A 26,072-nucleotide genomic window follows, 5' to 3' on the forward strand; every position below is an offset into this window, starting at 1 on the left:
ATAAATATTGTTTCATTGATTATGGCAAGGATTTGCCAGCTGCCTGGTGGGGAGATGAATAGGCAAGCATATGGGGAGCGAGAGGGTTATTAGCAACAGTGCAAATGCAAAGATGGCAACACTGAACAAAAGGCCTACAGAATGGGGGGCAACATCAAAGAGAATTGTGTTGCAAAGTCTGAAGTAATCTCAAATGCCATATTCATCTTTATTTCACAACCTTATCTAGAGAGCTACTTCAAAGACAATGGAACCCGTCCCATTAGGGCAGCCATCTTGGCATCCCACCTGCATATATAGGCATGAACTCTGTGAAGGCATCACCATTGCCAGTTCATCCTTGTGACCCCTTTCAGCAACACAGAACAAGTCTTAGAAAACCATGAAGTTCATCTGTCTTTTCTTTGCTGTGGTCTTCCTTGGCATTGCCCAAGGAGATGAAGGAGATCTGGACCAAGCAGAGAAGCAAGAGGCAGAGGCTTTGGAAGATCTGAGTGGTCCTCAGGATGAAAACCCAGATGGTTATGATGAAGCTTTGGAGGATGAAGGTGATTGTAATGTACATGGTGGGCGGGACTACATTTCTTTTGGAGGTGTCCACTCTTTCATTGAACTCAATTAGAAATACTTCTCCTTGGCTGGATCATGAGCTATTAGTAGTATTTTCAACAGTGATTAGTAGGCTGTACATGTTCTTAGGCATGGTCCTCTTGGACATTACATTGAAACTCTCTAATACGTTCTGGAAGGAATGCTGACTTAGACCAAGGTAGTTGTTGTCGGCATGCAGAGGGTCACAAGGCAAGCTCTTTAGCCCCAGCTGGGTCATATCCTTCCAGCCATCCCACTGCACAGACCCATCGGCCTCTGCTGTGACGTAAATCAGCGACCCAGGCTTCAAAGCCAGGGCACACTATCAGCTGAGGAAACTGCACACACAGAATAGGTGTGAGGCTTGTGGAAGCATACTACAACTACAGATTTTTTAATCATAAATTAGGACAAAGGAACATGTTGTCTCTCCCTTTGTCTTTTTGGAGAGACAGAGAAAAGCAAAAGCTATACACACAACGGAAGTTGCCAGCAGACTGTGCTGGAATGTAAACAGACATGTGACACGCAACAGTTCCATGTCTGTAACTAAAGGTGGAATGGAATTTCCCAACAGTTACCTCCTTTTCTCCAGCACTGGAAATTTCTAGCAGGGGTGGCTAGCTTGTCCCCTGCATCTGCTCGTCAAAGATGTACTGCCTACAAACATGGTTGAAGCCACTGATGATATCTGATTATCAAGGCTATATTTCAGATAATTGTCTGAAATAGGATATCACCTAGTGTGTTCTTCCCTGTGTGGTTTTGTTTCTTTAGAGTTTGAACTGTGTGATGGGGATATGCAATGGATCAGTTTCATTTGTGCTTTTTACAATGGAATGGGGTGCTCTTTCTTAGGTCTGATGGAAAAGAGGTTGTTGGAGCATATAATAAATAAATAAATAAATTAAATAAATAAATAAATATTTTTTATACCCTTCAGATCTGGTTGGGTTTTCCCAGCCACTCTGGGCGGCTTCCAACAAATGATTAAAAATACATTAAAACATCAGACATTAAAAACCTCCCTAAACAGGACTGCCTTCAGATATCTTCTAAACAAAAGCTAGAGAAATCAGAAAGGCAAAGTGTGATGAATGAGTAGCTGGCTACTTTATGGGGACTTGTTATTACAGAGTCTATTTGTTTCATGTGTGAATGCTTCTAGACTTCCGTGTAACAGGTTCCATGTAACAGGACTGTTTTTCTCTGTGCAGGAAACATGCAACGGAAGGATCGTACAAGGCAATGTTGGCGTTCTGGTGGTAGATGCTTTTTAGCCCTCTGCCCTCGTGGAACTACTCGCATTGGAAAATGCACCTTTTCATATCTCTGCTGTAAAGGTGAAGTCTGTGTTCCTCATTAAGACATCTCACGTTTAGCAGAAAACCTCTCAGACCCACTCTTCCTAGCCATGGGACAAGTGCAAGTGTGGATGAGCTCTGAGTGTTAGTTTCTGTAGTTCACCCTTTGACCATCAGGTGAAGGGCAGCTATTTAATTACAGGATGATATCCGATGTTATTCAGTGTAGTCCCATTGATTTCAATGGGCCTGCCATGAGCATGACTGCTGGAACTGATTCAGCACATATATGTAACACTATATACAGTGGACTCTCCGGATACAGACTTAATTCGTTCTGGGGGTCCACTCACACCCCAAAAATTATGTATATAGAGGCACGCTGCTGCTCATGCATGTGCTACAGAACCCGGAAGTATACAGGCCGTGGTCATAACCCAAATATTCCGTATCCAGAGGGATACATAAGTAGAAGTATGACTGTATTCTCAATATGTGTGATCATGACTAAACCACCTCTTCTTCCTCTTTTCTTTAGCAAAATGAAGTAACTGGGAGGGATTTCAAAGCTGGACCATTGTTTGATCATCGGTGGAAGAAATTTAATATCAAGTAAACATCTCTGTTAATTTGGGCTTCAAGGAATCTGGCATGGTGCGAGTCTATCCTTGCTAAGTCAATAACCTCTTCCTTTCAGCTGTTACTACTACAAATAAACAATCAATACAAACATTTTTAGCACATGTGCTTTCTTATTCCTTCATAATAAACAACTCATTACTCTAAGAAATCTAGTTATGCATGCTTCTGGCCAGACTAAAAGCCAACTAAAAAATCAAAACACCACTCCAAAACAAGAAATCCCAGCAGTATGATGTTGGCAAAACATCATAATCTCTGGGCTGGTTCCTGGCTCCCCACAATATTAGTGCTCAGCTCCCTGAAACAGGCAATTCAAAAAACCTATACTGCATATGGAGGGAGGGAGGGAGTAAAAATGGGGCGATTCAAAGTTCTTTGGAAAGAAACTTAGAATCATAGAATTGTAGAGGAGGAAGGGATCCTGGGGTCATCTAGTCCAACTCCCTAGGACTCTCTAGGTCAGTGATGGCAAACCTTTTAGAGACCGAGTGCCCAAACTGCAACCCAAAATCCACTTATTTATTGCAAAGTGTCAACACAGCAATTTAACCCGAATACCAAGGTTTTAGTTTAGAAGGGGCGGTTGGCGCATCCATGTGGAGAGAGAGAGTGGAGCAATACAGTGGTACCTCAGTTTTTGAACAGCTTTATTCTCTAACTACAGTGGTACCTCGCATTACATACGCTTCAGGTTACATACGCTTCAGGTTACAGACTCCGCTAACCCAGAAATAGTACCTCAGGTTAAGAACTTTGCTTCAGGATGAGAACTGAAATCGTGCTCCAGCGGCGCGGCGGCAGCAGGAGGCCCCATTAGCTAAAGTGGTGCTTCAGGTTAAGAACAGTTTCAGGTTAAGAACGGACCTCCGGAACGAATTAAGTTCTTAACCCGAGGTACCAATGTACTTGGAACCTGAACACTTCAAACCCTGAAATGAGTGTTGTGGTTTTCGAACTTTTTTTGGAAACAGAACATGCTCTGTTCTTAGTATAACTTTCGTTTTGATTGCCACACCCAGTGGCGTAGCGTGGGGGGTGCAAGGGGAGGCCGGCCGCACCGGCCGCAACATCTGGGGGTTAGGGGGCGCAAATCCACTTGTTAGGGGGTGCAAATCCACGGGTTAGGGGGCGCAAATTACTTGTCTTGCCCCGGGTGCTGGCAACCCACGCTACGCCACTGCACACTTCCATTTTCAGAGTGACGGAAGGCGGACTGGCAGCAAGCCAGCAGGCACCTGCCGCCCTCCAGCACTGGGTCCCTCTGCCGCTGCAGTCGCAACAGCAACCACCCCCTCCTCCACCTCCAGTGAGGGAAGTCTAGGCTGGGGCAGCAAGTGAGCAGGCAAGGGATGTCGCCGCCACCCTCCTGACAGCTTGCTCCTGCTTGCAGGCAAGTAGGAGTGGGATCGGGATGCTCTGCTAGGCAGCGTTGCTGCTTGCACGGGAACAGGAGCTGGATCGGGGCTGCTCAGCTGGGGAGGTGCAGGCTCCGTCACACTTTCCATTGAGGGGTTCGTGGCTGCACTCACCTCAAGGGAGCAGTTTAAAGGAGCCCCCACCTCCACATCAGATCCCCTGCAACCCCATGAAGGCAGCCAGGCTGAATAGTTGCTGAGGTTGGGAGAGGTAGAGGTAGCCCAAAGCTGCATCCAGCTTGCAAAGCTGCCCCTGTAGAGATCCAGCTTGCAAAGCTGCCCCTGTAGCACCTGAAGGCAGCCAGGCGCTCCTCAGCTGAGCTGCCCAATCCCGCAATCCATGCAAGCAGGAGCAGGGCAGGGATCTCTCAAAAGTGGAGGTTTCGTGCTTCCCAGCTGAGAGATCCCCACGCAAGTAGGAGCAGGAACGAGCCTAGCAGCAGGAGGAGGCGGAAGGCGGCTGCTCGGAACTCTCAGTGGCCCACCGACGTAGCAGCGTGCTTCTGAGCGGGTGCATAGAGCTGCGCCCTCCCCACCCACAGCGGAGGCTCCCAAAGGGAAAACGCGCGCCCTGGAGGTTGTGGCTCCGTTTTGCACACACACCCTGACGCCCATCCGAGGCGCTTGCACTCGGACACAAGTTAAGCGGAGGACTCTACTCGCACCATCGCCCCAGCGCAGCAGCAGCTGCTAAAGAGGAGTGCAAACTCCAGCACACATTGAAAGAGTGTGTGTTTTCCATCTCTGGCCAGGGCGTTCAGTTCCCCCCACTTTGTGTGCTTCAGCAAGCAAATGAGAGAGACCCCTCTTGATGAAGGTAACAACATGGGTTACACTCTTACCTACACTCTTACGGCAGCACCCGGCAGGAATAATCACTGCTGGAAGACTCAAGATCTACCCACTCTGGAAGAATGGCAGATGAAGGTGATAGACTATATGGGACTGGCTGAAATGACCGGCAGAATCCGTGACCAGGGGAAAAAGACGGCGGATGAAGATTGGAAGAAATTCAAAATTTATCTTAAGAAATATTGTAAAATTAATGAATGTTGAAATGTCGAGGTTCTAGAAAAAAAGGGATTACAGCTGTAAAAGATTAAGTAAAAGAAAAGAATAAGGGGAAAAATAGATAAAACCAAGGGTTAGGATTTGCTGAAACAAGTTTGGAAATTGGGATGTAGAAAGGGGAGGTATGGGGAAGTCGGCGAAGCAAGGTTTAAGAAAAAAAGGACACGAAATTATACATGTTTGTTTGTGTATTTGTTTGTCTGTATTGTGTACTGTTTGTGTTTATAAAAACTGTGTAAAACCAATAAAATTTTTATAAAAAAAAGGAATAATCACTGCTGAATGCCGCGTGCCTTTCTTCCAGAAAGATACAAGAGATTCAGCTTGCAATGTAGGTTTTTAGGGCTGCCATTCAATCCTGTACCCATTTACTGTATCAGGGAGCAATCCCTAGTGGGATTTATTCTAGCATACTAATATTAGACTTACTAATTGCCTTCTAAACCACCGTCTCAAGGCAATTTATGTCTAAGATATTGAAATAATAATAATGATTTATTATTTATACCCCAACCATGTGGCTGGGCTTCCCCAGCCACTCTGGACGGCTTCCAACAAAATATTAAAATACAGTAATGCATCAGACATCAAAAGCTTCCCTAAACAGGGCTGCTTTCAGATGTCTTCTAAAAGTCTGGTACAGTGGTACCTCTGGTTGTGAATGGGATCCGTTCCGGAGCCCCATTCGCAACATGAGCAGAATGCAACCCACGTCTGTGCGTCTGCGGGTCGCGATTCGCTGCTTCTGCACATATGCGTGATGTCATTTTGAACATCTGTGCATGTGCATGCACGAGCGGTGAAACCCAGAATTAACCCTTTCCAGTACTTCCGGGTCACCGCGGGACACAACCTGAAAATGCTCAACCTGAAGCAAATGCAACACGAGGTATGACTGTAGTTGTTGTTCTCTTCTCTTTGACATCTGGTGGGAGGGCGTTCCGTAGGGCGGGTGCCACTACTGAGAAGGCCCTCTGCCTGGTTCCCTGTAGCTTCAATGCGAAAGCATCCATGACTGATGGCCATCCAACCACTGCATGAAAACCTCCAAGGAAGGAGAGTCCATTACCTCCTGAGAGAGACCGTTCCACTGTCAGACAGCTCTTACTGATGTGCAGTGAGAATCTCCTTTTGAAGGCATTGGGTTGAGTCCTACCCTGTATTTTATGGTACAGTGGTACAGAAATACTTTTTTAAAAATTGAAAAGATGCTACTCCTCCCCACCCCAAAATAAAACACCCCTAGAAGAGAATTTGGGGTGTCCTTTTTCCTTGGGATAATAACAAGAGCAAGTACTGTGGGGGGGGGGAGAGACTTGGTGCTGTTTGTCAGGCAATATCTGTTTCCACCTGCCTTGCCTCATCCTCCACCTGTCAGGGACTGGACTGCTGGTGAGAAGAGGCAGAGACCGCAGAAGCATTCCAGTGAGGGCAAAGGGGGAGAGAATAATGTTTTGGACTGGTGGTTTGAGACAGGAGAAAGGAAGGAGTTGGGAAAGAATGGGTGATGAAGGACAGGAGCAGTGCACAGAGGTAGGAGTCAGATCTGTGCAGCAGCCAAGTGACTCGCCGTCTCTGGAGAGTTTGCCAGAGCCCCCGCCCTTCCCTAAGAACTAGGAATGCTCTGCATGTTGCACAACAAGGAGCCCAAAGGCGGTTTGCCCTTAGCAGCCACCATAAGCAGCGGGAGGGGTTTAATTGCTAGGAAGTAACAGCCAGGGAGCCGGTGGTGCGTTATTCCGAGCAATGTTGGCTTGATCGTAAGGTGTTTCCCCTGTGTCTAAAAGCTCTTTCTCTCCGCATTTCTGCTTTCCTGGGCAGATAGCCAGGAACTGTCAACAGCACCCACTCCTAGGAGCCTTCATAAGGGAGCTGTTTCCAGAGAAAGAACTGGGAGGGAGGAGAGGCCCCTGTGCTCCCCCACATCCAACCCAATAAACCTTCAGAAAGGAGTTCCTGCCATGGGCAAGATGTCGATGTGTATTTTAATGAGCTGAAATCATGAGATTTGAGAAGAGTTTGTGTATGAATTCAACAGGGCTTAGTTTATTATTATTTTTACAGTTTTGTTAATGCTGTTAAGATTGTTGTATAGATTGTGAATGCTGTAGTACTTTGTGAATCCCATAATATGACTTCTATTGTGATTATGCTGCTTTGCTTTTTGCTGTTGTTGTTTTGTTAATAGTGTTTTACTGATTTGTTCATCATTCTATATGATTTGTGATGTTCTGTTCTGTTATTGTTATTTGCTCTTTCAAAGCTGCTTTGAGATTCATGTGGATGAACAGTTGCATAGAAATAAAATAAATAAAATCAAATTAAGAAATCAAGAAAATTGAGACTTTTTCGGATAACTCGGGGCACTGGGAGAGTTTGTAGTAGTAGTTACAACAGCAGTGGTAGTTCAGCGCTAGTGATAACTAGGAGTAATTGAGTCCCTGGAGTAAGAATGATTGGATGCAAACTCAATTTTAATTGAAAAGGAATGATTTAGCATTAATTCATCTCGATTGGTTTCTTCCTCTGTTCCGATCATACGCTGTTGGTCTTTCCTGCCTCTTTCTCGCGCATGCTCTCTACTGAAAACGCACACAGCAGGACATAGTTGCAAAGCATCGTCCAACATACTTCTCAGAGAGACCGCACTTGTGACGGCATCTCCCCCCCATAGAATTGCATACGATGGGATTACTTGGGAGGGGAACTTCTACAGGGGGAAAAAGGCAAGAGACTTTAGCGAGCTTATCAGATATCTCACCCTTTTTCGGCTTAGCTTAGTGTTAAGCTCACTTTAACCTAGCAGACGCTGCTTTTCTGTAATAAATAAACGTTTTCCAAATTAAAGCATGAAATATTTCATCTCCATGCATTTAGCTGCTGCTTCTTTTTTAGTTTCTCTCATGTCCTCACTTTCCACCCCCTGCAAAAATTAAAGTTCCATTCACCACATTTCTATACTAGTTTGCAAATTTTATTTTTTAAAAAGTCTTCATGAAAATCCATCAACTTTCTCCTTATAAACACATACTTGCAAGCAAAGACAGACTTTTTTCCCAAAGCAGTTTTACACAATATGGTACCTATTGTATGCCATTTTCATTAATATGTGCATATTTAGACATGTGTTGCCCCCATATTTTATGCAATACTTTTTTTCTTTCTTGCCTCTAGATCAGTGTTTCCCAACCTTTTTTGGGCAAAGGCACACTTGTTTCATGAAAAAAATCTCGAGGCACACCACCATTACAGCCCCGTGACGTCAGCGCGCAGCGTCACGCCGGGAGGGACATGAATTGCTAGCAAATTACATAATCAACTCCTTGAGGGCTGGCTCATCTTCTCCGAAGGCAGAACCCCATTAATTAACAGCACAGACTCACACCATAGCCAAGACGAGGGGGGAAAATCTCAGTCATGCACAGTCATGCACATGTGGGGGCTAAATGAGGACGAAGACCGGGCAGAGAGCAGGGTTCAAATCACCCCACCTGGCCAGGACAATCCCTGGGTGCTCCCTTGGGCCACTCGCCTGACCCACCTCGCAGGGCTGTTGTTGCGAGGATAACACGGGGAGAACCACGCGCGCCCCCGGGAGCTCCTTGGAGGAGAAAGCGGGCGATGAATGCAATGTACGAAATATATGAGAGGCGACCAGGTTTTGCCGGTGAGGGGCCCCCGCCAGCCTCCGCTTCCAACACCCGGCGCAACGACGCCGAAGTTTCCCCCCGGGCTCGGCTCGGGGAGCAGCGCTGCTCCCCCCCGGCTTCCCTTCGCCCTCCCGGCTCTCTCTGCTGCCCACTGGGGACCCCCCTCACCTGCCAAGTCCCGAGCGCCGGTGGAAGTTGCATGCATGCATGCAGGGCGCCGCGTTGCCATTGCATTGCACCGCACTCCATGCAACGCCTGCACACATGCATTGCCTTGCACGCCCGCCAAGGGGTCTCCCCGCGGTCCAATGCGTCCCCTCCGGCGCGGATGCAGCATTGCAAAAATAACACCCCCCCGACGCAGCCCTACCTGGGGGGCAGCCTCCGTCTCCGCCGCTCCGCCTCCGCGGGGATCCCCGGGCTCCATCCTGCCGCCCGATCTCCGCGGGGGCGCAGGAAGGCTGCGCGGGGTCTGCGCGGAAGAGCCCCTGCCCGCCCGGCCGCCGCCACTGCGCTCATTCCATGGCCGGGAGAAGAGCGCTTCAAACAAAACGCCCGGCCCGCCAGGCCACGCTGGGAAATGTAGTTCGCGCACCCCGCGCGGGCGTGGAGCCCAAGGGCGAGGGGACTACGGATCCCGGCAGCCCCCGCGCCGGGGACAGAGGGGGAGAGGCCGGGTGCAGGGATGGAGGGACGGGTGGGCGAGCGAGTGAGTGGCAGCCGCCAAGCCTTGGCCGAGAGCCAGGAAGGGCCTCCCCGGCGGAGGAGGGAGGCACAGAGCAGGAGGGAGGGAGGGAACCCCAGGGGTCATCTAGTGACGGCGCCCCAATCGAAAATTTGACTTAAAAAAAAAAATCTTTCAAATTTTTCCCGCGGCACACCAGGCAACATCTCGCGGCACACTAGTGTGCCGCGGAACAGTGGTTGGGAAACACTGCTCTAGATTACCGGTAATATTTTTGACAAAAAAAATGACAACTATCTTTGCATTTTTCTTTATAAACCATACAAACACACACACACACACACACACACACACACACACGAGAAAAAACAATGCCATACACCCCTCCAGGGGGAGCAAATTTGTCACACCCCTTCTCCCATGTGGTTTCCTATGGAACTATCCTAAAATGCGTGTAGCTGTTCTTATGGGCAGACTCCTTGGGTTACGCTTGCTCCAGTCTTCCATCCCAGAATGAAAGTGGGATCTCGTAGGATTGCCCCAAAGTGAGGCACTTCAAGAAACTTCAGAGATGAACATGTTTTCAAAATTTTGTAGACAAGGCAAAACTTGTTGTGTTTCTCTTAACACTTCCCGTATAAGGATAATACCCAGGAAGTGGGGGCAGAAATGAAGCAAGACAGAGCTCTTGAAAGGTCTAGCTTCTGACCACATGAATTTTTTTTTTACAGAACTCTCCGGTTCCCCTTTGGGGCAGGGTTCTTGAAGTCCTCTTGTTCTTGTCTGATCTGTGCTTTCTGCTACATCAACTAGAGGAAAGTACGATACTGTAGGTCTCTCTGCTTTCCTCCTTACCAGCCCTAATGGGCACCATTCACCGTTGGGAAGCACAACCCAAAATATCTGGTTGCCATCCATTTAACTTCTGAATGGAATGCTTTAGCTGAGATTCCTGAATTGCAAGGACTTGAACTAAAGGACCATTGGGGTCACTTCCAGTTTTACAATTCTATGATTCTGTGTGCAGGCAGGTGACCTATTTACCCCATTTTTGCAGTAATAAACATCTACTAATAAGCATGAGGTGTCTTAATGAGGAACGCAGACTTCACCTTTACAGCAGCTCTCAAAAGAACTGCATTTTCCAGGGGGCACAGATCCACAAGGGCAGATGCCGAAAAAGTATTTATGGCCACCACTCTTACATTGACCGGTACCATTCCTCCGTTGCATGTTTCCTGTACAGAGAAAAACAGTCCCATTGCATGGAACATGTTACACGGAAGTATAGCACAAAGCAGAAATGAAATGAAATGTTATCTTTATGCATAACACTGGTTGCGAACATCTGTTTTGGGGATGAATGGGAAATTTTGATGAATGGAGCCCTTTCTCATTGCTAGTCATCATGAAACAAACAGACTCTGTAATAACCAGTCCCCATTGAGTAGCCATCTACTCATTCATCACACTTTGCCTTTCTGATTTCTCTGGTTTTCATTTCTCCATAGCCAGCAGGTACCTGGTTGGTTGGTTGGATGGATGGAAGGTGGAGGAAGAGAGAAGCAAACAGTGGAAAGCCCCTTTACACCACCCCCCATTATTCACTATGGCATTTCTGGTCCCCCATTTTCATCCAAGGAGCTCAATGTAGCGTAAATGGTTCCCCCTCTTTTATACTCACAACAAACCTTGGCTACAGTGGGGTGGGGGGAGTGACTGGCCCAAGGTCAGCCAGCAAGCTTCATGGGTGAGAGAAGATTTGAACCCAACACACTGACCACTGCAGCATGCTGCTTGTCTGCATCACTTGCATGTGGAGGAGAAGGCATGTCAAAAGTAAGGCGGGAGTCATGCATTTAAACCCACAGCACAAAGTCATGCTGCACTTCCTGGCCCTGTTGCTACCATCATTCATGTTCAGCATAATGCATGCAGCAGGGAGCTTTCTGTTTGCAAGGAAGACTCAACTCCAGGGCCCATAACGGCATCAAGTCAAATTCTCTTGCACAAGGCTTCCCAGGCATCCAACAGCTATTTGTCTGGCATTTAGGAAGGCTGCAGAATGCTTATTGCAAGTCCTGTACTCAGCACTTCCCAAGCAGGAGATAAGGCAACAGGAGCAGCTGCAGACCAGGAGATCTCTCTGCTGGACTAGGCTAGGCTCAGGAGCAAACTAGCTTGCTCCTTTAGCAGTTCCCTTGTTTCCTCCTTGTGCTGAGAAGCCACCATCAGGTCAACCAGAATCAGGACTTAAATGTTTAGTTGTTTGGGCTTCTTATTTGAAACCTTAAATTCCTTCTTGGACTTTTTGCTTTCTCTCAAATCAAAATCTGGGAGCAGGCTGTCCATCTCCAATCCTAGGAGGCCCAGCTGGAAATTTTCAACACTGGAGAAAAGGAGGTAAACTACTTGGGTCTAACTCAGCATTTCTTCAGGAACATATTTGTGGGTGTCTATGTAATGTGTGGGGATGTGGGTGGCACTGTGGGTTAAACCACAGAGCCTAGGACTTGCTGATCAGAAGGTCGGCAGTTCGAATCCCCGCGACAGGGTGAGCTCCCGTTGCTCGGTCCCTGTTTCTGCCCACATAGCAGTTCGAAAGCACATCAAAGTGCAAGTAGATAAATAGGTACCACTCCAGCGGGAAGGTAAACGGCGTTTCCGTGTGCTGCTCTGGTTCGCCAGAAGCGGCTTAGTCATGCTGGCCACATGACCCAGAAGCTGTATGCCGGCTCCCTCGGCCAATAAAGCGAGATGAGCGCCGCAATCCCAGAGTCGGTCACTACTGGACCTAATGGTCAGGGGCCCCTTTACCTTTACCTTTACGTAATGTGTGAGGTGACCACGCCTAAGAGCATGTATAACCTACTGATCACCATTGAAAACATTGCCATCAGTGCATGATCCAGCCATGATCTAATTGAGTCCAATGTAAGAGTGAAGACCTCCCAAAGAAATGCAGTCCTGCCCACCATATATGTTCCAGTCTCCTATGTATGCTACAATTACCTTCATTCTTCAAAGCTTCATCATAACCAGCTGGCAAAGCTGGGTTTTGGTCCTGAGGACCACTCAAGTCTTGCTCTTCCCCTTGATCCACATCGGCTTCATCAGCCTGGGCTCTGCCAAGGAAGACCGCAGCAAAGAAAAGACAGATGAACTTCATGGTTCTTCTAAGACTTGTTGTGTGTCACTGAAAAGAGTCACAAGGATGAACTAGCAATGGTGATGCCTTCACAGAGTTTGTGCCTATATATGCAGGTGGGAAGCCAAGAAGGCTACCCTAATGGGACAGGTTTCATTGTCTTTGAAGTAGCTCTCTCAATAAGGGTGTGAGATAAGGGTGAACATGGCATTTGAGATTACTTTATTCTTAGCAACACGGTTCTCTTTGATGTTGCCACCAACCTGTTGGCCAATCTGTTCAGTGTTGCAATCTTCCTATTTGCACTGTTGCTGTTGCTAAAATCCCCTTTGCTCTCCATATGTTTGTTCATCTCTCCATCAGTCAGCTGACACATCCTTGCGATAATCTGCAAAGCAATATTCAACAGGAGCTGCGACACATGCAGAATCAAGGCACTCAGCAACATTCATAAAGAGAAGGTGCTTTATAACACTGTGAAAATGTGATTTCACTTTATAGAGCTTACAACTCAATTAACTGAGATGCTTCTTTGACATGCCTAGATCATAGCTGTCAACTTTTCCCTTTTCTTGCAAGGAATCCTATTCGGAATAAGCGAATTTCCCTTAAAAAGGGGGAAACGTTGACAGCTATGGCCTAGATCCAGCCAAGGAGAAACGTTGAAATTCTGCTTTTAAGTACAAAAGTTGGGGGATGGGACAAGATCCGGAAAACTTGCATTAGCAGCAGCCCAGGGGAGAATTTTAATTGTTTTAGCTCATTAGAAGCTAAATAGGTGCCAGCAATTGCCGGCTAAAATAGTCTAATCTTAGGCTGCAGTAACGGAAGCATAGTATCCAAATCATGAATGATTTATATAGATTCACTTTGTTCTACACTTTCCCCCCTACACAACCTGGGTCCTGGGTCTGGTTCTGGGCACTACATTGAAAAGGAGGAGGCTGTCTGGAGTATTATGGCCAGGTTGGTGAGGAAAACTCCTAAGAATAATTATTTGAAAGACTGGATTCTGTTTAACCTGGAAAAGGCACGATAACAGAGAAACAAGGCAAATTTCTTCAGTTACCCAAATAATGACTAATAGACTGTGATCAGGGTGTGTCTGCAATGTGATGGTGAGGAAACAGGACAAGGGATGGGGATCCAGGGTTTGTTTAAGGAAGGTGGTTAAGGTAAATAAATGCTGCAATTCTGATGAAAGGGCCAATATATTTGGAGGCAACGTCAAAGATAAATCGGCCATTAAGTATAAAGTAATCTCAAACACCATATTGCACTCTTTTCAAGGGTGGAAATTCAAATCCAGTGGAACACAGCCCATTACAAATCCTGTACATAGGAATAGTTTATTAATAATAAAAATAGTGGCTGGGGCAACCCACCCAGATAGGCAGGGCATAAATAATAAAGTAGTAGTAGTAGTAGTAGTGGTTGTGGTGGTTGTTGTTGTGGTGGTGGTTGTGGTTGTTGTGGTGGTTGTGGTGGTTGTGGTTGTGGTTGTGGTTGTGGTTGTGGTTGTGGTGGTTGTTGTTGTGGTGGTTGTTGTGGTTGTTGTTGTTGTTGTGGTTGTTGTGGTTGTTGTGGTTGTTGTGGTTGTTGTGGTTGTTGTACCCTGCCCATCTAGCTGGGTTGCCTTGTTGAGCAGCAGAAATTCGTTCTGCTCTTAATTATCTTTATGGCCTTGCTGAGCAATATGTTTGGTACCTGTTTGGCTGCAGGAGAAGGAGGCGTACAAGGCACCATCCAACCATCTTAGGGACTTCACTTGGATTTGTGTTGAGTTTACTCCCTAGCCTTTTCTTTTCCCAAAGATAACCTACAAGGCAGTGGAGATTTAGGATCAGAGTTTTGCTTCTCCTACATGGGCTGCCTTCCCAGGTTGATGAGCCCCATCTCCCCCCTCACTTCCCTCTGCAGCACGTGCAGAAACCACCTTCTTGACCATTGGACCCACTATTGGTCTTGTCCACTCAATCTTCCAGAGCCTGTCTTCACATTCAGGGGAAATCCCAATCCCACCGAGGGTTTGAGACCCATTGGATACACCGACAACTGCTTTGGCCACCCAGTCGAAGCCATATTCTAGGGTGGCACATATTGACAGCTTCATGGATCCACAGATGAGAGCTGAATACGGTTGAGGAGGACCAAAGGTGGACAAACTACCATAGAAGGAGCAACATGTGTCTCACAACAGAGGTATCACCCCACCCCTAACACCCCATAGATACCCAGTTCATTAGTGCTTTGAGGAAGTGCTTTGAGGAAGAGTGAAATAATAATATTTACTTAGGAATAAGTCCCATGTAACTGAACAGGATGCACTTCTAAGGGGACAGTCTTAGAACCATAGAATTGTAGAGTTGGAAGGGACCCTCAGGATCATTTAGTCCAACCCCCTGCAATGCAGGAATATGGCAGCTGTCCCAGAAGGGGATCAAACCTCCAACCTTGGTGTTATCAGCACCAAACTCTGAGATACCCAGTGAATTGGATCCAAACATCATTTAAATTGAAAAGGAAGAATTAAGCCTTTATCAATCTTGACTGAGCGGTGGTATCACAGTACGGGTTACGGGCAGTCAGAGTCCTGGCTTGGTACATCGGGACCAGAGTAGAGGTCAGGAAACAGCAGTCCAGGGTCAGCGCTCCAGTCCACAAATCAAGAAACCAGGAGTCAGGGGGGCCACTAGGTGGCGCATCGGAAGATGGCTGACAATAACATCTCTCCGACCCACACGAGGTAATTTGGAGGCTATGATGGGGGTAATTAGCCTCCCTAACCCCCCCAGGATTGTGGGGGGGACGGCCCTTGCCTGCTGTGCCCTATACCACCCCCGAATTTGTGGGGGTGGGGGCACTAGGCACAAAGCCCTCCTGTGGGATTTCCGGCTCTCCTGGACGCCGTCCCTGATTTGCGCCGCTAGTTGCAATGATCTTTAAAAGAAACAATTTGGACGAGATTAATTGCACATGCTTCAAGGAAAAAGGGGAGTAAAGACTGCTGACAGAAGAGATCTCTGATAACAAGACAAGAATAAAATATGAGAAGATACGTCAAGATACGGTATGACAAACGGGGGAGGGAGGAGAAAACCTGCCTTCCTTTTTTATGTGATTTAACAAGAATCCCCTCCCCTAATGAGTCAGAAACTAAGGACTTAAGCTGTGGATTTAAGGCTGTGTGAAGATAAACTTTCGATCCAAAGCAATGTTTCAAGATGAAGCTGGAAAGCTAAGAGTTTTGTAATGACGCAGTAAAAAATGCCGTCGCCATTTTGGGAGGCATTGTTGGAGCTCTTGGGTCTGGGAGGAGAAAGAGAGATATAGAGTTGTTTACATATCGTGGATCAACTCCTCGGTGGGACTTAAGAGCGACAAATGCCAAAATTTACGATGGAAAGAGTGATGTTATCTACGAAGTAGATATATGGAAACCATCTGGACTTAGTGGAGGAACGGGAAATCCACACAGGATTATTATACTTGTTATCGGCTTAAGGAGACCAACAGAAGAGATCGTAAAGGAAAAAGAGAAATTATATGAATAAGATACGATGTGGAAATACCAAGATAAGACTGGATAGAATTATGAACTTTGTTTGGACTGATTGGGACTGATTTGGACATTAACACAGTAATAAAAAGATGATCTGAATCCCCCTTTGGATCTTGAAGTATGGGTTCCCCCAACAAAATTAAAAAATTTGGCTTTGTAATTTGGAATTTATATGATGTGATTTAATTTGATGTGATTGGCCAGTTAATAAAAAATAATTTTTTAAAAAAGCCAAAGCACAGCTAGGCAGGTAGCATGTTGCCATGGCAAAGAGCCAGAGGGAAATGCTGGTCTTATATACCCCTCCTGGCCTGTCAAGCATCACCTGTGCAGTAGCGCCATGCCCTTCCAGACCAAACTCAGGAAGCCCCCAATCCTGCGAGGCCCTACCAGTCACAGGGCCTGGCTCCTGCAAGCACTCCTGACAGGTGGTTTCATATTATTGTAGAGTTGGAAGGGACCCCAAGGGTCATCTAGCCCAACCTCCTTCAACGCGAAAGCATCCATGACTGATCGCCATCCAACCTCTGCATGGAAACCTCCAAGGAAGGAGAGTCCACTACCTCCTGAGGGAGACTGTTCCACTGTCAAACAGCTCTTCCTGTCAGAAATAATGTTTCATCAGATTCTCCTTTTGAAGGCATTGGGTTGAGTCTACCCTGTATTTTATGATACAGTGGCACAGAAATCCTTTTTTTAAAAATTGAAAAGATGCTATTCCTGCTCCCCCCCCCAAAAAAAAAAACACACAACACCATTAAAAGAGAATTTTGAGTGACCTTTTCCTTGGGATAATTACAGGAGGAAGTACTGTGAGGGGGGAGAAACTTGGTGTTGGCCATCAGGCAATATCTTTTCCCACATGCCTTGCCTCACCCTCCAGCCCTTGGAGCCTTCATAAGGGAGCTGTTTCCAGAGAAAGAACTGGGAGGGGAGAGAGACCTTGTCTGTCATCAGAGGGCGGTTGGTTTCACCTGTGCTGCTCCACATCCAACCCAATAAACCTTCAGAAAGGAGTTCCTGCCATGTGCATGATGGGGGTGTGTATTTTAATGAGCTATACAGAGTGGAAGATTCTGAGTCATAGGGGCTGAGAAACGTTTGTGTATGAATTCAACAGTGCTTAGTTTATTTTTTGGTTCCTATTTTGTTAGTGTTGTTAAGATTGCTGTATGGGTTATGAATGCTGTGGTACAGGGGTAGGCAACCTAAGGCCCATGGGCCACAGGTGCCATATGGTGGTCATTTAACTGGCCCATGAGGTGCCCCCTAACTGAGCCACCCACTTGGCAAGTCCCCGTGCACTGCTCTAAACCTGTGCAGCGCAGCATGGGGACTCGCTTCCACGGCACCGGAAATGGCATCTGTGCAGACACAGATGCCGGAAATCGCACACTCACACACATGTGCAATCCTGCCCACAGAGGGATCTCCGCTGGAGTGAGTAAACCTTGCTGACCCCTGCTTTGTGAATCCCATAATATAACTTTTGTTGTAATTGTGCAGCTTTGCTTATTTTATTTTTTTGGTTGTTTTGTGAATTGTGTTTTAGAGACTAATTGTTTTACTGATGATTTGTTAATTGTTCTATATGATTTAAGTGGCATTTGTGGTGTTCTATTATGGTATTGTTATTTATCGTTTGCAATATATAGGCTCCCAGTATAAGGAAGTTTTTAATGTTTGATGTCAGCCAGTGAGGTGTAGTGGTTAAGAGCGGTAGTCACGTAATCTGGGAAACCGGGTTCGTGTCTCCGCTCCTCCACATGCAGCTGCTGGGTGACCTTGGGCCAGTCACACTTCTGTGAAGTCTCTCAGCCCCACTCACCTCACAGAGTGTTTGTTGTGGGGGAGGAAGGGAAAGGAGAATGTTAGCCGCTTTGAGACTCCTGAAGGGGAGTGAAAGGCGGGATATCAAATCCAAACTCTTCTTCTTCTTCTTCTTACTGTGCTTTAATTTGTTGGAAGCTGTCCAGAATGGCTGGGACAATCCAGTCAGATGGGCGGCATTTAAATAAGGCCTTATTATTATTGTTGTGGTTGTTATTTGCTTTGCGATTCATGTGAATGAAAAGCTACCTAGAAATATAAAAAAAAAATCGAGAAAACAGACTGTTGTGGATAATTTGGGGCATTGGGAGAATTTGTAGAAGTAGTTACAGCAGCAGTGGTAGTTTAGTGCAAGTAACAGCGATGAGCGATTGAGTGCTTTGAGGAAGAATGAAACACCATATATACACTGAATTGGATGCAAACTCAATTTTAATTGAATAGAAATGATTCAGCATCAATTCATCTTGATTGGTTTCTTTCTCTGTTCCGATCAAACGCTGTTGGTCTTTCTTGCATCTCTCTCAAGTACGTTTTCTACTGAAAATGCACACAGCAGGACCTAGTTGAAAAGCATCGTCCAACCAGCTTTTCACTTTGACCGCACCTGTGACGGCATCTCCCCCCCATAGAATTGCATACGATGGGATTTTTTGGGCGGGGAACAACTTCTGCAGGGAAAAATAATAGCAAGAGACTTTAACATGCTTATTAGGTATCACTCCCTTCTTGGGCTTAGCTTAGTGTTAAATAGCGGACACTCCTTTTCTGTAATAAATAAATGTTTTCCAAATTAAAGCCTGATATATTTCATCTCCATACGTCTAGCTTTTTCTTTTTTCTTAGCTTTGGTTTTCATTTTTATAGGGTCATTTTTCAAGTTGGCTTTACTGTAAACTCTTTTGAGTTATGAGAAAATAAAAAAATCTGAAGAAGTGTGCATGCACATGAAAGCTCATACCAGTAACAAACTTAGTTGGTCTCTAAGGTGCTACTGGAAACGAAATAAAAAAATTCCTTCGACTATAGCAGACCAACATGGCTACCTACCTGTAACTTGAGTTATGAGGTAAGAAAAGTGTCTAACAAAAATAAAATTAATGACGGTGATATAACAACAAAAGCTTCCTCTCATCTACACAGGTGTTGCTGGTTACACCAGTGTAGTAATCTATGCAGGTTTGGGTAAGGCTACTCTGCAGAGAGGTTAGGGATTTTGTTTCTCTCTGAACATGCTATTGGCCCCATTGCCAACAATGAGCGGTGGGTGACTCTGTCAATTTCCGTTTATCTTGCACCACCCCACCTGCAAATAATGAAGTTCCATTCAGCACATTTATATAGGTAAAGGGACCACTGACTTCCCCTCCAACCCTCCATGGTTTCCTTGTTTCCCCTTATCCTGCTGTATATTATACCTAACATCCTTCTTCATCCTTACTTAATATCTACATTGCTTTACTGATGATTATAGTCTAAATCCTACTTGTGTATTAATCTGTTATTAAAAGGTAAAGGGACCCCTGACCGTTAGGTCCAGTTGTGGACGACACTGGGGTTGCGGCACTCATCTCGCTTTATTGGGTGAGGGAGCCAGCATACAGACTCCAGGCCATGTGGCCAGCATGACTAAGCCACTTCTGGCGAACCAAACCAGCGCACGGAAGCGCCATTTACCTTCCCACTGGAGTGGTACCTATTTATCTACTCACACTTTGACATGCTTTAGAACAGCTAGGTGGGCAGGAGCTGGGACCAAGCAATGGGAGCTACCCCATCGTGGGGATTCGAACTGCTGACATTCCCATCGGCAAGCACTAGGCTCTGTGGTTTAGACCACAGTCCCATTTGCAAATGTTAATTTTAAAAAGCCCTCATGAAAATTAATCAACTTCCTACTAATAAACACATATTTTCAAGAAAAGCCAAACATTTTTGTCAAACCAGTTTTACATAATATAATACCTATTGTATAATTATAATTATTTTAGTTATTATTCATACCCTGCCTATCTGTCTGGGTTTCACCAGCCACTCTGGGTGGCTCCCAACAGAATATTAAAACCACCATAAAACATAAAACATTAAAAACTTCCCTAAACAGGGCTGCCGTCAGATGTCTTGTAAAAGTCAGATAGTTGTATATTTCCTTGACATCTGATGGGAGGGTGTTTTATAGGGCGGGCACCACTACCAAGAAGGCCCTCTGCCTGGTTCCCTGTAACCTTACTTCTCGCAGGGAGGGAACTGCCAGAAGGCCCTCAGAGATGTTTTATGAATAGGCTGTTTTCATTCATATGTGCATATTTAGACATCCTTTACCCCAGTATTTTATGCTATTCTCTCTCTCTTTTTTGCACATAGAAAAACAGACCATGGCTAAGAGCATGTACAGCCTACTGATCACCATTGAAAACACTGCCATTAGTGTGTGATTCACCCAAAGAGAAGTATTTCTAATGGAGTTCAATGAAAGATTGAAAACCTCCTGATGAAATCCTGTCCTGCCCACCATGTATGTTGCAATCTCCTATGTATGCTACAGTTACCTTCATCCTTCAAAGCTTCATCATCCTCAGCTGGCAAAACTGGGTCTTGGTCCTGAAGGCCACGCAAGTCTTCCAAGGGCTTTCTCCATTGCTTTTGCACATCGGCTTCATCAGACTGTGAAATGCCAAGGAAGACCACGGCAAAGAAGAGACAGACGAACTTCATGGTTCTTCTCAGACTTGTGTGCCGTTGAAAGGAGTCCCAAGGATGAACTAGCAAATGTGATGCCTTCACAGAGTTCATGCCTATATATGCAGGTGGGAAGCCAAGAATGCTGCCCTAATGGGACGGGTTCCATTCTTTTTGAAGTAGCACTCTAGATAAGGGTGTGAGATAAGGGTGTTTTTGAGTTTACTTCATCCTTAGCAACACAGTTCTCTTTGATGTTGTCCCCAATCTGTAGGCCTTTTGACCAATGTTGCAATCTTTGCATTTGCACTACAGTGGTACCTCGGGTTACAGATGCTTCAGGTTACACACCCTTCAGGTTGCAGACTCTGCTAACCCCGAAATAGTACCTCGGGTTAAGAACTCTGCTTCAGGATGAGAACAAAAATTGTGCGGTGGTGATGCGGCGTCAGTGGCAGCGGGAGGCCCCATTAGCTAAAGTGGTACCTCAGGTTAAGAACAGTTTCAGGTTAAGAACGGACCTCCAGAACGAATTAAGTTCTTAACCTGAGGTACCACTGTATTTCTAATAACCCTCTCGCTCTCCAGATATTTGTCTGTTCATCTCTCCATCAGTCGGCTGACACACCCTTTTCTAAATTTTATTCTAACCTGAATAAAACATTGTGGGGGCCCAGGAAAGTCCCGCTCTGTATAATCGATCACATGGCACACCGCACACACCCCATTTGCTTGTGAATGCCCTTTAACTTTGGGGGGCCCAGCCCCCTCAAATATTTTATTGTCGGGGGCCAAAAAAAAAACACGTTGGCCCCTGGGAGTTGGCTCCTATGGCCTTGCAATAATCAGCTAAACAATATTTGTTGTGATGGTTCTGGGCTCTGGGGAAAAGCTTGGGAGGAAAGGCTGGCAATGGGTGCTTCAACAGGAGCTGCTACAAGTGCAAAATCAAGCTAGAAATGCAAAAGATTGTTTTTAACATACAAAAGAAAAAAGAAACACATGCATGATCATGATCAGGGAAACTTGAATCAGCAGTGGCACAGGTGAGATTTTCCAGTTGTCTTAGCTGAACAGGTGCCAACGATTGCTGGCTAAAATAGTCTAATCTCATCTCTTCTCGGCCTTTTGGCTAAGATCAAGTGTAGTATCTGTTCTTATCAGTTTAATATCTGATCTGTCCTCTATTGCCTTTTACTAAAATAGTCTAATCTCTTTACATAGATTCACTTTGTTCTACACTAACTGTACACTTGCAGCTTGGGTGCTGTGTCTTGCTCTGGACACCGCATTGAAAAGGAGGATGCTGTCCAGAGGAATATAGCCAGGTTGGTGAAAGGATCTCCTAGGAATAAATACTGTATTGGAAAGTTTGGCCATCCAATTTCTGCTTAAAAACCTCGAAGGAAGGAGGGTCCACTACCTCCCAAGGGAGACTGTTCCACTGTTGAACTGCTCTGGCTCTCAAAAATAATGCTTAGTCGAGTTCTCTTTTCTTGTAACTTGAAGTCATTGGGTTGAGTGCTACCATGTTTTATTTTATGACATAGTGGTATAGAAACACCTAAACAAACATTTTTCAAGATGTGTATTTTAATGAGCGGAATATTATGAGTCATGAGAGTTGAGAAGAGTGTATGAATTCAACAGTGCTTAGTTTATTTTTTTATTGCTATTTTTCCCTTGTTGTTAAGATTGCTTTATTGGTTATGAATGCTGTAACACTTTGTGAATGCCAAAATATAACTTTTGTTGTAATTGTGCTGCTTTGCTTATTTTTTTAGTTGTTTTGTAATTGTTTTACTGATGATTTGTTGAATGTTCTATATGATTTAAGTGATATTTGTCATGTTCCATTATCAGCTTGCAATATATTATTTCCCTGCACAGGGAAGTTTTTAACGTTTAATGTCTCACCATGTTTCAATTTGTTGGAAGCTGCTCAGAGTGGCTGGGGCAACCCAGTCAGATTGACAGTATATAAATAATAAATGTTGTTGTTATTATTTGTTTATTCGTTAGCTTTTTGTGATTCCTCTGAATGAAAAGTGGCATAGAAAGACAATCATACCTTGGGTTGAATATGCTTCGGGATGAGCGCGTTCAAGTTGCGCTCTGCGGCAACCTGGAAGTAATGGGTTTCGTCACTTGCGCATGTGCAGACGCTCAAAATGACGTCATGCGCAGAAGCGGCTAAAAGCGACGCGTGCACACACAGACGTGCCATCGCTAGTTACGTTTGCTTCTCGATGTGAACGGGGCTCCGGCATGGATCCCGTTCACATCCAGATGTACCACTGTATGATAAATCAAATCAAGAAATCAAGAAAATTGTGACTGTTTCAGATAATTGGGGGCACAGGGGGAGTTTGTAGTAGTAGTTACAGCAACAGTGGTAGTTCGGTGCTAGTGATAGCTATAAGTGATCAAGTGCTTTGAGGAAAAATGAAATACCAGATAGCCACTGAATTGGAAGCAAACTCAGTTTTAATCAAAAAAGAGAGGTTTAGCATTAATCCGTCTTGATTGGGAGGTGGATTCTTCCTCTGTTCCGATCGTACGCTGTTGGTCTTCCTTGCATCTCTCTTGAGCAGGCTCTCTACTGGAATCCCACACAGCAACACATATTTGCAAAGCATTTTCCAACAGACTTCTCATTGGCATAGCATCCGGGGCGGCAATTTCCTCCCATAGCATTGCATACCATGGCATTTCTTGGGCGGGGAACACCTTCTGCAGGAAAGAAAAGAAAAGGCAAGAGACCTTAACATGCTTATCAGGTAGCTCTCCTCTCTTTGGTTTAGCTTAGTCTTATCTCACTTTAACATAGCGGACACTGCTTTTCTGTAAGGTTTTCCAAATTAGAGCATAATATACCATATTTTTTGCTTTATAGGACACACTTTTTCCCCTCCAAAAATTAAGGGGAAATGTTTGTGTGTCCTATGGAGCGAATGCAGGCTCCTTGGATTCAGCAAAAGCAAAGCAAAGCTTCCAAAGCTCAGAGGGAGCGCTCCCTCTGCGCTCCAGAGGCTACGAGTTAATTTTGCTGAAGCCTGGAGAGCGAGAGGGGTCGGTGCGCACTGACCCCTCTCACTCTCCAGGCTTCAGGGATAGCTGCCTGAAGCCTTTGGAGTGCAGCTAGACTCTCCTGGCTTCAGCAAAGGAACCCGAAGCCTTTGGAGCACAGTGCTAGTTCCCGCTGCACTCTAAAGGCTTCGGGTGGCTATCCCTGAAGCCTTTGGAGCGCAGCGGGAACTCGCACTGTGCTCCAAAGGCTTCGGGGTTAGCTGCGCACAGCCTCCACAGTGCCTTCACCCCGCTGCCCTGCGGAGGCTTCAAAGGCTGTCCCCGAAGCCAGAACAGTGAGACGGAGTGCTGCACAGCGCTCCATCTCACTGTCCTAGCTTGGGGAGGGCTGCACAAAAAAACAGTGCTCCATCTCACTGTTCTAGCTTGCGGATGGCTGCGGCAAGCCCAAGAGGCTCAGTGGCTTAAACCACAGCATCACCTGTGTCCCTTGCTCATGGCTACAAAGATTCCTGTTGAAAACAGGCCAGAAAGCAAGCCCCTCCTTTCAGGGGTCCTCTTTACTTGGTGGCTCTGACCAGGAGCTCTCGAGTGAAACTTATCCCAATGGGGTTTGCATTTGGTGCAAAAACTAAAGGGTGCCGAAGTCCTCATTTGTAGAGGTAAGATCAGGACTGCAGTTTGACTTGCCCCACACCTAATGTTATATGAAGTCAGGTGTGGGGCAGGTGGCCATGATTTGATGAAAACAGACTTTGGGGCCAAATTAGAATCCCTGCTGGGTCTAATTTGACCCATGGGTCAAAGGCTCCCAAGACTCGTTTTAGATAACACATGTCATCCTGTAACCTCTTTAGCTCTCTCAAAGGCTTTAGGGCTCATATCTGACATTCAGAATGTGGTTGCAAGGCAAATCCTGGGTGTTTGGTGAGTGACTGAGAAGTTAGAAAGTGGCAGCATCTTTCCTTCAGAACCAATAGTGATGCTGATACGTCTAAACAAAAGTGGTAGCCAAATTGGTCTTGTGTATATACTGTGTCTTCTTGTGTGCAAATCAACTGACTTTTGGCTGGGTGAAGAGACAGGATTCTGGAAACAGCTAATGTAAGAATCTGTGGGACCTTACATGATGCCCTTCAACTCTAGACCTAGTGGTAGAAGCCAGCAGATGCAGGAGATTGAGGGCATGTGAAAAGAAACAAATTGGAAAGGTGAAGGAACCACAATGATATGGACAAACTATTGCAAGAGGAGCGGAAAGAAAGAGAAAGGGAGGGAGAAGTTTTTGCTTAATTCTACTCACCCGCTGGCATTTGGGCCTCATCTTCTGCTAAAACATCAGGATTTGGCTTAGCCGTTGCCTGGAAAACCAAGAAGGCCAAAGCCAAGAGCACGAAAGCAGTCTTCATGGTGCACAATTGGCTGGGATCTCAGAATTGCAGGAGAGAAGAGCAAGGCTGAAGAATGGTTGAAGGATGAGATTGCAGAAACCCTTTATTTATACAGAATTTTGTGGCAGTGGGCCAGCGAATTTATGATCAGTAAACTTCTCAGCTGTGGAATAAATAGCCGCAGGGCAAACATCCTGCAACATCTGTCAAAACCCCACCTGGATAGTAAATCATAGAATCATAGAATCATAGAGTTGTAAGAGACCACAAGCGGCATCGAGTCCAACCCCCTGCCAAGCAGGAAACACCATCAGAGCACTCCTGACATATGGTTGTCAAGCCTCTGCTTAAAGACCTCCAAAGAAGGAGACTCCACCACACTTCTTGGCAGCAAATTCCACTGTCAAACAGCTCTTACAGTCAGGTGGGAGTATTTGCTGATTATTGGGCAATTATTGTCATGGTGATCCTTTGCAACACAGTGAAGGACCAAGAATAAATGCATTACCCCAAACATCTTATTCTGGCGGCTTTATGCAGTTGTCAAATAGTATATGCAATAAGGTAGGAGTTGGGGGCATCTATTTAAATGGCTATGAACTGGACTGCGGTGGAGCAGGGAATTAAAAGCCCACAATCGTGCAACAATATCAGCGAAGCACCAAAGGGTAAAAGTGCCCTATCAGAAGAAACCAGTGAGCTAAGTGGAACATTAGGAATCAGAAAGTCCAGAAGGTAGTTTGGGCCCAAGAACCTTGAACACAGACTTCAAAGAATTGGAAGGGGCTCCCTCGGCCTGAAATGCAAAATGAGCGTTGCACCCCATAGTTGTCTTTGACTGGACAGCATAGACCTGAATAATGGCCTTGTCCAAGCAGGTGAATTCTGTGGCCCCTTGAGAGTGGTAAAAGCTCTGAAACAGGACACGAGGTGTTGGGTCAAAACTGTCCAAAACTTCACAGACTATCAGACACAACAGGGTTAGCATGGCAGTAGGACAAGGATAAATTCCTCATTCCACTCAGCCTTCACTGATTGAATAGGACTCCATTGTGGCTGGGAAATGCCCCAACT

General features: G+C 45.8%; 4 long non-coding RNA genes across 4 annotated transcripts; 1 reads left to right on the forward strand and 3 right to left on the reverse strand.

Moving 5' to 3' along the window:
• The first annotated feature begins 317 nt into the window (after positions 1–317).
• LOC310703591 lies at positions 318–2,625 on the forward strand. The gene is made up of 3 exons (XR_014524270.1): positions 318–548; positions 1,809–1,934; positions 2,434–2,625. It is a non-coding gene; the product is annotated as an uncharacterized lncRNA (long non-coding RNA).
• A 4,854-nt stretch (positions 2,626–7,479) lies between these two features.
• Positions 7,480–12,608, reverse strand: LOC310702820. The gene is made up of 3 exons (XR_014523632.1): positions 12,371–12,608; positions 10,471–10,596; positions 7,480–7,733 (listed from the first exon to the last, which is right to left on the reverse strand). It is a non-coding gene; the product is annotated as an uncharacterized lncRNA (long non-coding RNA).
• Positions 12,609–18,312: 5,704 nt separating this feature from the next.
• On the reverse strand, positions 18,313–20,674 carry LOC310702472. Its single transcript, XR_014523516.1, has 2 exons — positions 20,448–20,674; positions 18,313–18,569 (listed from the first exon to the last, which is right to left on the reverse strand). It is a non-coding gene; the product is annotated as an uncharacterized lncRNA (long non-coding RNA).
• A 2,372-nt stretch (positions 20,675–23,046) lies between these two features.
• LOC310702849 lies at positions 23,047–25,072 on the reverse strand. The gene is made up of 2 exons (XR_014523696.1): positions 24,911–25,072; positions 23,047–23,310 (listed from the first exon to the last, which is right to left on the reverse strand). It is a non-coding gene; the product is annotated as an uncharacterized lncRNA (long non-coding RNA).
• Positions 25,073–26,072: the final 1,000 nt, after the last annotated feature.

Source organism: Podarcis liolepis, assembly GCF_965112155.1.
Source record: "Podarcis liolepis genome assembly, chromosome: 3".
Lineage (NCBI taxonomy): Eukaryota > Metazoa > Chordata > Lepidosauria > Squamata > Lacertidae > Podarcis > Podarcis liolepis.